Source organism: Silene latifolia, chromosome 8, assembly GCF_048544455.1.
Source record: "Silene latifolia isolate original U9 population chromosome 8, ASM4854445v1, whole genome shotgun sequence".
Taxonomy (NCBI): domain Eukaryota; kingdom Viridiplantae; phylum Streptophyta; class Magnoliopsida; order Caryophyllales; family Caryophyllaceae; genus Silene; species Silene latifolia.
The window spans coordinates 74,305,876-74,320,584 of record NC_133533.1 but is presented as its reverse complement, the minus strand read 5'-3'; the positions used below and the strand labels follow the sequence as shown (position 1 = coordinate 74,320,584).

The 14,709-nt window shown below is 39.9% G+C and overlaps 1 non-coding gene across 1 annotated transcript; it reads right to left on the bottom strand.

Annotated features, from left to right (window-relative positions):
- Positions 1–13,936: 13,936 nt before the first annotated feature.
- On the bottom strand, positions 13,937–14,043 carry LOC141597970 (small nucleolar RNA R71). The gene has a single exon (XR_012523176.1). It is a non-coding gene; the product is annotated as a small nucleolar RNA R71 (small nucleolar RNA).
- Between the last annotated feature and the right edge of the window lie 666 nt (positions 14,044–14,709).

Genomic DNA, 14,709 nt, shown 5'->3' with positions numbered 1-14,709 from the left:
ATCTTTCTCACGAGTTTGATCAACACCTTAAAGACTCGTGGGATTACCTTACGCTTAACTCCACCGAACACCTCGGTTGAATGGTGTGTCCGAACGGAGAAATCGAACTCTACTTGATATGGTTCGATCCATGATGGGTCACACCGTGTTGCCCGACTAATTATGGGGTTATGCTCTTAAATCACCGCTCTAATATTTAACCAAGTCCGTCTAAAGTCATGACAAGACTCCATATGAACTATGGAAGGAACGGTCCCTAACTTGTCCTTTATACGGGTTTGGGGCTGCGAGGCTTATGTCAAGTGGAGACACGAGGATAAGCTCGGCCCGTGATCGGTCAAGACATACTTTATAGGTTATCCTAAAGGAACACTTGGTCATTACTTCTATTCGCCAACCGAACAACGTGTTTTTGTTGTGGCTAGTGCGACATTCTTAGAGAAGGAATTTCTCGAGAATGCAAAGAGTGATAGAACCTTCGACCTGTCGGAGATTCCAGAACCAAATACCGAGCAACTATTGGAGGAACCAATTCCTTCAATCCCGGTTGCGGTGAATATTCCTGAGGAACCTAGGAGGTCGGGAAGAGTCTCTATTCCTCCGCATGATACATTGGTATGGTCGAGGAACATGACATAGATGACGTTCTACTCTTAACGAGTAGTGAAACCGCAACCTATAAAGGTGCCATGACTAGTTCTGACTCAAAGCTATGGCTTGAGGCCATGCAATCCGAGAAGGACTCCATGTATGAGAACAACGTATGGGATCTTGTTAACTTACCTGCTAAGGTTCGTCCCCTTCAATGCAAATGGCTTTACAAGATAAAGCATTCTGTGGAAGGTCAACAAGATATCTACAAAGCACGACTAGTTGCTAATGGTTTCACCCAAGTGCCAGGTTTGCACTATGATGAGATTTTTGCACCCGTAGTCATGCTGCGTTCCATTCGGATTATCTTAGCGATTGCCGCTTTTCATGACTATGAAATTTGGCAAATGGACGTGAAAACCGCCTTCTTAAACGGCTTTTTGGAGGAAGAGTTGTACATGGTACAACCCGAAGGTTTCATCGATCCAGAACATCCTAAGAAAGTGTGCAAGCTTAAGCGTTCCATTTATGGACTTAAGCAAGCATCAAGGAGTTGGAATCATCGCTTCGACCAAGTGATAAAAGAAAATGGATTTACTCGATCGGTCGAGGAACCATGTCTATATATCAAGTCGAGTGGGAGCAAGATTGTCTTCCTAATATTGTATGTTGACGACATACTCCTGATTGGGAATGACATACCTCTCTTAACTTCGGTGAAAGTATGGTTGAAAAACCATTTCCAGATGAAAGATCTGGGTGAGGCACAAAGAATTCTCGGCATCCGTATCTATCGAGATAGATCACGACGGATGTTATCTCTCGATCGGAGTCTTACATAGACAAAGTCCTAGAGAGATTCAAAGATGACTAACTCCAAGAAGGGTTTCTTCCTATGGCTCCAGGGGTGCACTGAGCAAGTCTCGGGCACCGAGAGACACCGGAAGAGAAAGAGCGCATGACACGGATTCCTTATGCTTCGGCTATAGGATCAATCATGTATGCCATGATATGCACACGTCCCGACGTGGCATATGCATTGAGTATGACAAGTCGATTCCAACAAAGATCCAGGTGAATCACATTGGCTGGCTCAAAGAACATTCTTAAGTACCTACGGAGGACTAAAGATTGGGCATTGACTTATGGAGGCCCTCAAAAGCTATGCGAACCTAGCATTCTGCAGATGCTAGCTTCCAAACGGATCGAGATGACTCGAAATCTCGGCCGGATTCGTTTTTACTCTTAATGGCGCTGCGAGTCACCGGAAGAGTTCCAAACAAATGTTACAAAAGAGATTCTACGACCGAGTCCGAGTACTATGCCGCGTCTGAAGCTACAAAGGAAGCGATATGGATGCGTCAATTCTTACATAGCCTATCCGTAGTGCCTAGTTCGAATGACCCGATAACCATCTATTGCGACAATAGTGGTGCCATCTTCCAAGCTAAGGAGCCAAAGTCTAGCAACAAGTCTAGACATGTACAACGGAAAGCTCATCTAATCCGAGATTACGTGGAGCAAAAGGAAGTAGTGATAGAAAAGATTGCTACAGATGATAACATAGCAGATCCTCTCACTAAACCATTACGACAAGATAAGCATGAAGGGCACGTTAATTCCATGGGAATTAAACGTGTTCCTAAGTTGTAGTACTCTTTTATGGATTAGATTCATTCCCTTTTGTACTCTATACGACATCATCGTTTTGATATTTATATATTTTGTTTTTCATGTGGAATTGTGCGACAATTTTTGAACACCACAAAGTGAACTGAACAAACATTATATTTTAGTCGTTAATTGCCCACATGAGCTGATAACTCTGGCAATTATTTTGTGACGTTGGTTGATGGTGGGTTCAACGAGCCATAAGTCAACCGGTTGACCACCAATCACGAGGGCGATTTATACGGATATTTCGTAGGACACAATTGTGACATCGACGTGAAGTCCTAAATGTTTTATAACATTCGGTGCCCGGTCGTGGATAGGACTTCCATGGTGATCCTAAGAGTCGATTCTTTTGACTATCGACTGTCTCTTGAGACTAAGGCAGATTTTGGGTGACTTTGGTTTCTTTCTCACGGTCATCCGTAACAGGGGGCCAAGTAGATTTTTTCTGGGTCATTTCATGCTGTGCTTAGATCGGAAGGAGTCGAGTTGAAGGAAATATTCAGCCTTTATCGTGTACTCGATATTTCTCGGGGCCACTCGAGGAGTCAGAATCGAAATGCATGGCCATGCTCGGATACGGATTCGTTTATCGCTTAAGTTACTCTCTAGTCGGGAAACCACTCTTGATACGATCGATTGTAAAAATACGACCTTTGCGGATCCGGATCCGCAAATTGTTTTACATTGAGTGGGAGAAATTTTAAATGAATATGAGAATCGGTTATCGCACATACACTTGTACGGACAAGTGGGAGTTTGTTGGAGCTTGTGTCCTCCAGTTAGTGCGGATAACGTCATTGCACATACACTTGTACGGACAAGTGGGAGCTTGTTGGGGTTGGTGTCCTTAACAGTTAGTGCAAGGACTTATAAATCTCTAAAAGGATCAAAGGGCATACTTTTGGTATTATTATCAGTTGATCCACGTTTATCAATAACGGTTGGCTTGCTAGATAAGTTTGACGTTATTGTCATACAGATGGCGGTGATCAACTGGTCCCTAAAAGTCACACCTATAGGATACGTTTGAGAGATGTGACAGTATGAAAATACAGTCATGTAGATGCCAATTTTGACTAACCAGTTAGTCCGGGTTATTTGACTAGTAATTAGTCAAAATGTGATGTTGAGATATTATATTTAATACGGATTAAATAAAATGGGCTAAGGCGAATTAAACAAGAATTCGTAAATTAAATATAAACGATTATATTTAATTAATGTATATTGAATAAATTATACAATATCGTCTTTGTCGGACATGTATTAATGCTTCAACTAACCCGTGTTATTAGTTGATGTTTAAATAGCCGATAACCGATGACGATTTATAATATAAACCGCGTCATATACATTTTAGCGAGACGAGTCGGATCAGTCGGATCACGAGTTAAATGAGGAGAAAGTGGAAAGCCCACTCCCTCCTCTAGTGACCCGCGGACCGAGGCAACAAAAGGAGAGCCTTCTCTCCTTTTGTAACCTAATTCATTTTTGATAAAAATTAGGGTTTGGGAGATCATTTCTCTCTGAAACCTAGATCTCACATCTCGAAAACTCACATCAAGTTCTCTCAATATTGCAAGACAATCAGAGAACACATTTCTAGCACAAGGGCATATTCTCAGACGATCTTGGGTGCAACAATTAGGAGGAGGTCTACTTTGATCTCTCATTGCCGAATTGCACTAGGACCGGAGGTTAATTCTTGTGCTTAATCGTTTTTCATTGTTTTTCGTTTACGACCATATTTCACATGTTAAATTTACGTTATAGTCCTAAATTTAAAGGGTCTTATACGGATATTACCCCACAGGATTAGCCTGTAAACCAGAGTAACCAGCAAATACCTCAAGACACCTTGCCACAACAACCACTGAGGGCACATCCCCTCTTGTAAAAACTAACAGGTCGTTAGTAAAAACAAGATGGGTAAGGTTTAACTTCACACATTTTAGGTGGTATGAGAATCCTGGATAAGAAGGTAATTGTCTCAGCAATCTAGACAGTATTTCCATACTGAGAACAAAAAGATAAGGAGATAATGGGTCCCCTTGCCTTAGCCCTCGTTTTCCAGGAAAGAAACCCTCAACTCTACCATTAATGTTAATGGAGAAATGTGTGGAAGTAATACAGCCCATCACCCACCTAATAAAAGTGACAGGGAACCCAAATCCTATTAAGCGACTCCTGATAAACTCCCAATTAACTGAGTCAAAACCCTTCTTGATGTCAACTTTAAGTATGCACCTGGGAGTAAGGTATTTCCTATTGTATTTGTGTGTTAGCTCATGTGCAAGCAAGGAGTTATCAAAAAGGTCTCGTCCCTGAACAAATGATGCCTGCTCAGGCCCAACAAGAACCCCTAAAACTTCTCTAAGCCTATTAGCAATGACCTTATTCACAGTTTTATAGAAGGTAGTACAGAGGGAAATAGGCCTGAAATCACCAACAGTGTTTGGAGTAGTCACCTTAGGTATCAAAGTAATCAAAGTCGAATTAGCTACTTTTGGCATGATGCCCTTGACAAAATATTCCTTAGCAGCAGCACAGAAATCTGATCCAACAGTCCCCCAAGCATCCAGAAAGAAGCCAGATGAATAACCATCAACACCTGGGCTCTTATTTCTGCCAATTGATCTTAAAGCAGCAAGAATTTCATCATCAGTGATAGGCCAGGTAAGAAAATCCTGATGGGCAGGCAGCAGGGTCCCTTGATTAAAGAGAAAGAGGGGAAGCTCCTTCAACGTAGCAGTAGAGCCTAACAAGTCAGTGTAAAACTGAATGAAAGCCTGTGCTACATCCTTCCTGCCATAACACAAAGTCCCAGCAGAATTTTCTATAAACCCAATATTCTTGCTTAGTCTCCTCTCTTGAATCAAGGAGTAAAAGTATCTAGTGGAGCCATCATTAAGTTGAATATGCTTACATTTAACTCTTTGATGAAGAGCTTTAATCTCAGCAGGCCTGAGAGCTTTAAACTTTTCAGTAAGAAGCTTTTCCCGCTGAAATAAGAGGGAACTGCCTCCAGTTTGAAGGATATCAGACTGGCAGTCAAGCAAAGCAGTCCTAGCCTCATTCACCCGTCTATCAATACCAGAGTATTCCTCTTTATGCAGACCTCTGAGAGCAGTCCTAAGAGCTTTAAGCTTCTGGAAGAGAATACCAATCATGTTACCATAATAGCCCTGACACCAAATGACAGGGACTTTGTGATTGAAGGTCATGGAGGAAGACCATCAATTAAGATATTTGAAAGGGTGATGGATCCTGACATCATTATTAATGGTCAACAAAATTGGGGTATGATCTGAAATACCAGCAGGAAGGAAAGAAGTTGTGGAAGGGACAAAATCTACCCAATCCTGATTCATAACAACTCTATCCAACTTAGCCATCCTCTCAGCTTTATTAGACCAAGTAAAGAAACTGTTAGAAATCATTAATCTCATTGATTTACATATTCATATATGTAATAATTTATTTAGTCATAAAATAAATGCTAGATCTTATGCATACAAACAAAAATAAGATAAGAGAAGAAATCATCAATCTTACTATGTGATTTCAGATTAAAGGGCACCAACAAATTCACCTATTTGTTAGTTCTTGAGCTTTCCTTAAAATGGATGAACAAGGTTCAAATTAGAACCTCTCCCAAAAGCATATACCCAAAGAAATCTCTTAATAACTTATATATTTATGAACTAGTAAAAATATAAGTTTTACTTAAAATATGACACAAAATATTAATTTTGTTCTCTTGTAATTTTCGGCCAAGAGAGGAAGAATTTGAGAGATTTTTATTTCTCTAAGTTTTCACAATTGTAGAGAGAAATTACTAATTTCTTACACTAGAAAATATGTTATTGAAGTAGTGAATAAAATTAGAGGAAAAACTCTCACTTTTCCTCTTGGAAAACCGGTGGTGATGGGGGAAGAGTGCCCAATGCATGAACTTGTTTTTCTACCCAAGAAAGATAGGCATGCAAGGCTATAAGCAAGGCTTTATCATTATGTTTTCCACTTAAAAATAATTAACATAATTTAAAGACCCCTAACCCTCCCCTTTTTCGGTACACTTGATATAAAATAGAAGGTCCATTTTATTTTTGTCATTTGTCAATTGTGACATATGTGACATGTTACTTGATATATGAAATTGTAATGTATTTTTAACATATTAAAAATCAACATACTCGTAAAATATGTCATTTACAATATCGACCAGTAATTCGTAGTTACTTGTACCAAAACGGTTTATCAAATTATAAATTACAACGTCTTGTATTTATAATAAATTATTCATTCAATTTCAATTTTAATTTTTTCGTAAACAATAATTTTATCTAAGTAATAAAACAATTCGATTACTTAGACCGTATCCAATTTAATCGAATTATAATAAGACACGTTAATCTTACTCACAAAATCATCCGTCAATTTTAAGCAATTTAATTAACTCGTATCGGCATACGATTAATTAAATAATCAATTAAGAGTATTTCCCTATAGGTATGACCTAAGGGGATCAACTTATCACCACTGTCGCACGACAGTAATGTCAAACTCTAGTCAGCCAATAATTACCGATATGTGTGGATCAGTTGACTGTAAAATATTACATCCCACATGTATTCTTAAAATGAGATTTAAACATGTGATCATCATGATCGACAGTTGTGATCGCATTATTGTCGGAGGACACATATTCCAACAATATCCCACTTGTCCTCGACAAGTGTGCGTCACCAATTCTCTTGTCCTATTACTATCTCCCACTCAATGCAAGGTGTCTTTCAGGTCGTACTTTCAAGTGATCATATCGAGAGTGGTTTCCTCAATCTGGAGAATAACTGATTGACCGGAATTATCTACCATAGATACCTTCCGAGCGTGGCCACGCATTTCCAGTTCATTACTCCTCGAGTGGCCCTGAGATATTGTTATAACCCTGACAAGGGGTGGACAATTCCTATCGCACTTATTCCCTTCGACTAGCCACAACCATCATAACCCAAAATATACCCATTTGACCCCATTTACGAAGGTTGTAGTAACATAAATCAAAGTTACTCTGAAACTGTGCCACCTTAGGCGAACAGTCTTTAGTCAAAAAAATTGACTCATTAGAATACTATAGTAGCTCTCGCCACGGCCAGGCTATATAAATTTGCCAGAACTCTATAAGCGGTCATTAGCCCGACAAAGTGTTCCTAACAGTCTGCCTATGTGATCGAATTGTCATTCTCATATGACTCTATGGCACTTGAACTTGCCATCAATCACATCACACTCTAGTCACTTCGAGACGTCACCTCATACAAGTGACTATGGGCGATTACTATGTCAATTTAGTTCACTTTAATGGGGTTCAATCTTGTCTCTACAACCCATTTGAATATGACAAAGTAATGGAAAAATAAAAGACAAATGTGATTATGCATATGAGCAAATAAAACAACTCTTTTATTTCATATCAAAATCTAACATAAAACTGGCATGCGTTTAAGTCCCATGGACGCAACATGTCCATCATGCTTAGCCTGCGATAAAGGCTTGGTGAGCGGATCAGCTATGTTATCATCCGTCCCAACCTTACATATCGCAATTTCCTTTCTTTCAATGAAATCTCTAATTACATGCTATTTTCTAAGTACATGTCTAGATCTATTACTAGACTTTGGCTCTTTAGCTTGGAAGATCGTCCCACTATTATCACAATAGAGAGTGATGGGATCATTGGTGGTAGGTACTACTCTTAGGCCTTCCGTGAATTGCCTGATCCAAACAGCTTCCGTGGCAGCTTTTGATGCTGCAATGTACTCAGCCTCCGTTGTTGAATCCGCAGTCACAGCTTCCTTGAAGCTTTTCTAGCTAACAGCACCACCATTGAGCATGAAAACAAAACCAGCTTGTGATTTCATGTCATCTCTATCCGTTTGAAAACTTGAGTCCGTGTAACCATTAACACGGAGCTCGGTGTCTCCTCCAAACACTAAGATAGAATCCTTAGTTCTTCTCAAGTACTTAAGGATGTTCTTGACGGCTATCCAGTGACTCTCACCTGGATTTCCTTGATATCTACTCGTCATGCTCAAGGCATACGAGATATCAGGACGTGTGCATATCATGGCGTACATGATTGATCCAACAGCGGAAGCATAAGGGATCAACTTCATGCGTTCAACATCATGGGGTTCGGAGGGCGATTGAGACTTGCTCAATATTGTCCCAGTTACCATAGGTACCAATCCCCTTTTTGATTTGTCCATGCTGAAATGTCGAAGAATCTTATCAACATAAGATTCTTGACTTAGTGCCAATATCCTCTTGGATCTATCTCTATGGATCCGGATACCTAATATGCATTGTGCCTCTCCTAAATCCTTCATTTGGAAGTGGTTACCTAACCACTTCTTAACCGAATACAACATCGGAATATCATTTCCAATGAGTAGTATGTCATCGACATACAAGATTAGGAACACAACATTGCTCCCACTAAATTTCATGTATAAACATGGTTCCTCAACACTTCGAGTGAAACCATTCTCTTTTATCAAATGATCGAATCGATGATTCCAACTTCTTGATGCTTGCTTAAGTCCATAAATGGATCTCTTAAGTTTGCATACTTTGTTAGGATTTTTAGAATCAACAAAACCTTCGGGTTGTATCATGTACACCTCCTCCTCTAAATGCCCATTTAGAAAAGCGGTTTTGACATCCATTTGCCATATTTCATAATCATGAAATGCGACAATCGCTAACAAAATCCGTATGGATCTTAGCATGGCTATGGGGGCGAAGGTTTCATCATAATGAAGACCTTGGACTTGGGTAAATCCTTTTGCCACTAGCCTAGCTTTGTAGACATCATCATGTCCTTCTATGCCATTCTTGACCTTGAAAACCCATTTGCATTGAAGAGGTCTTGCCCCTTTAGGCAAATCCACCAAGTTGCAAACTTGGTTTTCATGCATAGAATCCATCTCGGACTTCATGGCTTCAAGCCATAAGGAGGAATTTGGACTAGAGATTGCGGCTTTGTAGGCGGCGGGCTCGTCACTTTCTAAAAGCAACACATCGAGTGTTCCATCTTCTTCGATAAGTCCCACATATCGATCGGGATGGCGAGTAACTCGGCCCGTTCTTCTAAGTGGAGGAGGGGCAACCGCGCTAGACGACGAAGGAACATCTTCTGACGTCTCTAACTCGGTTTGTGGCTCTTGAACTTCATCAAGTTCAAAATTTCTCCCACTCTGTCTCTTAGAAATAAATTCTATTTCTAAGAAGACAACCTCGCAAGACACAAACACTTTGTTTTCTTGAGGTTTGTAGAAGTAGTATCCTCGAGAGGTCGAGGGGTAACCTACAAAGATGCATTTTTCGGATCTTGGGGCAAGCTTGTTGTCAGTCTTTGCCTTGACGTAAGCATCACATCCCCAAATCTTCATATAGGATATATTAGGAACCCTTCCCGTCCACATCTCATATGGAGTCTTTTCGGTTGTCTTTGTGGGACTATTATTCAAAGATCTAATTGCGGTTTGGATCGCAAATTCCCAAAACGAGTTTGGTAGCTCGGTTTGACTCATCATTGATCGAACCATATCAAGTAGGGTTTGATTTCTCTTTTCGGCAACACCATTGAGTTGTGGTGTTCCGGGTGGAGATAGTTGTGATATTATGCCACAACCTTTCAAGTGTGAATCGAATTCATGGCTAAGATATTCTCCACCACGATCGGATCGTAGTGCTTTTATCCTTTTGTTCAATTGGTTCTCTACTTCATTTTGAAATTCCTTGAATTTCTCAAAAGCTTCACTTTTATGTTTCATTAAATATATATACCCATGTCTACTCAAGTCGTCGGTGAAGGTTATGAAGTAGTCATAATTTCCTCGAGTAGTGATACTCATTGGTCCACACACATCGGTATGTATGAGTCCCAATAGTTCACTAGCTCGTGTTCCTTTACCGCTAAAAGGATTACGAGTCATCTTGCCAAGAAGGCAATATTCGCATGTTCCATATGATTGATAAACAAATGGTGTAATCACATTAGTCGAAATTAATCTTTTGATGCGATTCTCGTTTATGTGACCTAATCGACAATGCCAAATGAACGATTCATTTGGATCACTTGATTTGAGTTTCTTTGATTGAATGTTGTAGATGTCATTAGTTGGATTCGAGGTTTCTAAAATGTAAATGCCATTAATGGAAGGAGCTTGGCCTATAACCAAGTCGTTCCTTGAAATAATACAACGATTGTTTTTAATGACAAAAAAAAAACCGTCCATGTCTAGCATGGCGATAGAAATAATGTTTTTAGAAAGTGTAGGCACGTAAAAACAATTATGTAAATACAACTCAAATCCATTAGGCAAAGCCAATACATAAGCTCCTTTGGATTCGTTCGCTACTCGAGCTCCATTTCCAAGGCGTAGATCCATATCTCCTTTGCTAAGCCTCTTCACGTCTCTTAACCCCTGTAAATGATTACAAAGGTGAGAACCACAACCGGTATCCAGTACCCATGTCGTAGTGGAAGTATAATTTACATCAATAACATAAATTTCCTTAGGAATTTTACCTTTTAGAACGATGATTCCTTCCCTTATATTTTGCAAATATATAGGACAATTCCTAAGCCAATGTCCCATGCCATAGCAATAATGGCATTCATCTTCAACTTGCTTGAAGTTTTTCCCTTTCTTTCCCTTCTTCTTGAACCTTTTGCCCTTAGAAGCAAAAGCTTGATTGCTTGAGCTCCCACTAGTTTTGGCATCTTTCTCTTCCAAAGATAAAGATCCTATAGATTTTATGAGGCGGTCTTCCTGAGACCGGCTCACAAGAGATCTTGTAGTAGTAGGTGGTCTAGAAGAAGTGATGAAATTTATGTTTCCATCCGAACCTATCCCAAAATGAAGTTCTCTATTAGTGTCGAAATCATTGTTGAAGCAAACGTCGTCAAAAACATTGTGGCAAGACTCAATAGTTATCGGTGTAGTTGCGTTTGATGGATTCATTGTAATGAACTACAAGTATAGAGGAAAAGGAAATATTAACATTTGTCTTTTTAATCATACTTGTAAATAATATAACAAGATATGAGCATTTAAATAGTGACCTCTACCCAACTATAATAAATGATTCCAAGATCCAAATTCATATTAACTTGGGCACGGTAGGGCCGATTCATCCCTTATCAATATAACTCGGTGGATTAACTCTTTAATCGATTCTACTTTTAGAACTCTTGGTCGATAAAATTTCATTAATATTTATCTTTAGCCCAAAACACATCCGGCAATGGTCGAGAATACTTTTGTTGAGTTCAACCCAAATTTCGAATAAATGTGTCCATGATCCAAATCCACATCAACTTGGGCACGGTAGGGCCGATTCATCCCTTATCAATGATGCGTGTCCTAAATATGATGTTTTACACCCCATTTCACACGCATTTCAGAGCTTATTTGTGTAGTTTATGCTACTATTTGCCCCATTTCGTCTACTTTCGTATTTTTATATAATATTGCAGATTTATGCGGAAATGAGTAGAAATTGAGCTAAATCCGTCCCCGAGTATCTTGCATTGCATTTGACGTGAAGTATTTACTCAAGGAACGATCTTGGTGCGCATTTCGAGGCCCGAAAGACAAACCCACGAGAATTTAAAAGTCAAGTATCAGCTACTTCAGTCGATCGACTGGCCTTTATGGTCGACCGACCAACCCACGAGTTCCAGTAGCTACTGTTCAGCGAAGTTCAGTCGATCGACCGGTCCCAATGGTCGATCGACCAAGCTGCTAATCTGCGTGAATTAAAAGATCGAGAAAGTAGAAGCCCATTGTACATTAGGTTTTGGAATAAGAACTACGTTGTATTCCTATATAAAGTAGCTTTAGTATTTAGAATAATCATCGACTTATCATCGAGGTTTTATCAAGTTTTTATCATTCAGTTCGAAGATACAATTCAACATTCATAGTTTAGTTCGTTCTTTAATAAAGTTTCTGTTTTGCATTCGGTTCTGATCTCCCCTTTACCATTCCTTTACACGGTATTCTTCTGTTCATATTCAGTTCGTTGCTTTCATTCCTAGTATAGAATTGCTAGGTTAGATCTCCCGAAACCAATTTATTGTTTTATGTTAATTATTCGTTTTAGTAATTTAATCATGAATTCGAATGTTTTAATTGTTAAGTTTATTGTTGTTATTATTTCCAGTATGAGTAGCTAAACCCCTTGTGCTAGGATGTAGGGAATATGTAGCGTAGGCGGCATTAGAATAGGAGGACCTAATCGCGCCAGGGTCGATCGACTGCACACCCCGGTCGATCGACTGGCCACGTGAGGTTTTGTTTCGTTTTAATTAATTAAATTGCTATGTTTGACGAATCGAGTGCACGCGACTAGTTGAATGTTTAGGAATTGACCGACCCAATAAAAGATCGAAAGATAGGGAAGGGAGATAGCCTACCTAATTAAGACGACTAAATTAATAAGATCGAGAGATGAGTTAATTTAACCTTTTTAGTCACTTTTCAGGACGAAAGTTAGTATTAGTGATATTAGGGACCTGTAGCGAGATCGAAAGATGCTACATGTGAGAGTGGACCGAGAGGACCTCTTATTTTCCCGTCTCACGTGATTGTTTTAGACCTACCTAGTTTGTTGCCGCCGAAACTATAGTGAACCGACCATCCTTGCACTCTTTTAATATCTATTTTCATCCGTTTATTTAGTTCACATTTCTTTTATTTCCTTTAGCAATAGACCAAATCAAATCAAACCCCCACACACCGTTACCTTTAGACTTAAATAGAACAACTATTAATTGCGTTGCCTCCTTGTGGTTCGACCCTGACCGCCACTAGCTTCTGTTAGTAGTATTTAGGTTATAAATATTATTTTTGATACTAAACGACGGTATCAAATTTTGGCGCCGTTGCCGGGGAGGCATTGTTTAAAATTTTAGTTGTTTTTATTTTTAGTCTTTCTTTTAGTTTAAGGGACATCTGTTCCTTAAACTATTCTCATATTCTATTTGTAGTTTCCTCTTATGCGCAGGTCACAGGATGGTGAATTACTACCGTTCAATCCCGAGATTGAGAAGACTTTGCGTGAGTTGAGACGATCATCTAGAGTATTGCCGACAGAGGAAGAGCTGAGTACTCTGTCTAGTTACTACGAGAACGAGCTATTTGAGGAGGATCCACATTCATCTCCTGTTTCCACTTCTTCAACTGAGACCGTCACATCTCCATTTTCCAAATCATGGTCAAGAAGCAAGTATAGCCACCACTGTAGACCGACAAATGCGAATCTTTATAAAGGATTCGCATTACCAGGGGAAGACAGAAAATTCGAGCCGAAGCCTTCTTATATTAACTTGGTTGAGAGGAACCAATTCGGGGGAGCTGCAAATGAAGATGCGGCTAAGCACATGGAGACATTCATTGATTATTGCTGTTCCATACCCCCACCAACCGGTGTGACCCAGGACTAGGTGAAGGAGACTATGTTCATATTCTCTCTTCGTGACGCTGCAAGGGAGTGGTATAGAGACCTGGATCGAGCTGCTAATGGGATCACTGACTGGAATTCTTTGGCCCTAGCATTCTACAAGAAGTATTTCTCTGCCTCGAAGACAAATACCATTAAAGCTCAGATCACGAGCTTTAAACAAGGTCCTGATGAGAACTTCCATGAGGCATGGGTCTGTTTCAAGAAGCTGGTGCGAACTATTCCGCACCATGGGTTTGAGAAGTGGAGCCTATGCAATCAGTTTTATAATGGACTTTACGACGATCAGAGAGCTATCCTGGATGCTGCAGCTAGTGGTAGATTCCAGGAGAATGTGGGAGAGACTAAGGGGTGGAAAATTATTGATGATTTGGCCACCCATAAAGCTGAGTATGGGAATTCCAGGGGAAATCAAAGGAGGAGTGCTGAATCCCCTTCTGTAGCTGCATTAGAGGCTTTTACGGCGAGGTTTGATAAGTACGAGTTAGGAGGAGCTTCAAAATGAGGGATCTATCATGTGAATGCTATTTCAGACGGTCCTTTTGTCTGCAAAAGATGTGGAACTGAGGGACATGTTTCAGACAATTGTCCTAATCCCTTTGAGTCTTGTGCTGCCTTTCAACATTATAGGCAAAGAAACACTTATTATGAGCTGAATGTCCATCCGAACTTGAGGTGGAGTAGCCAAAATGTCTTGAATCCGACTCAACCTCCACAGCAGCAGAATTATGTGCCCCCTCATAAGCAGCAACAGCCGTACCAAAAGTCTCCGTATGTTCCTCAGCAGCAACAGCAGCAGTCCCAAAGTTCTGATTTCAATGAGTTGAAGAATTTGTTGTTGAAAGAGTCTCAAGTTAGAGAGGCCGGGATGAAGATGTTAGAGAGCCAAATTGCTCAATTGGC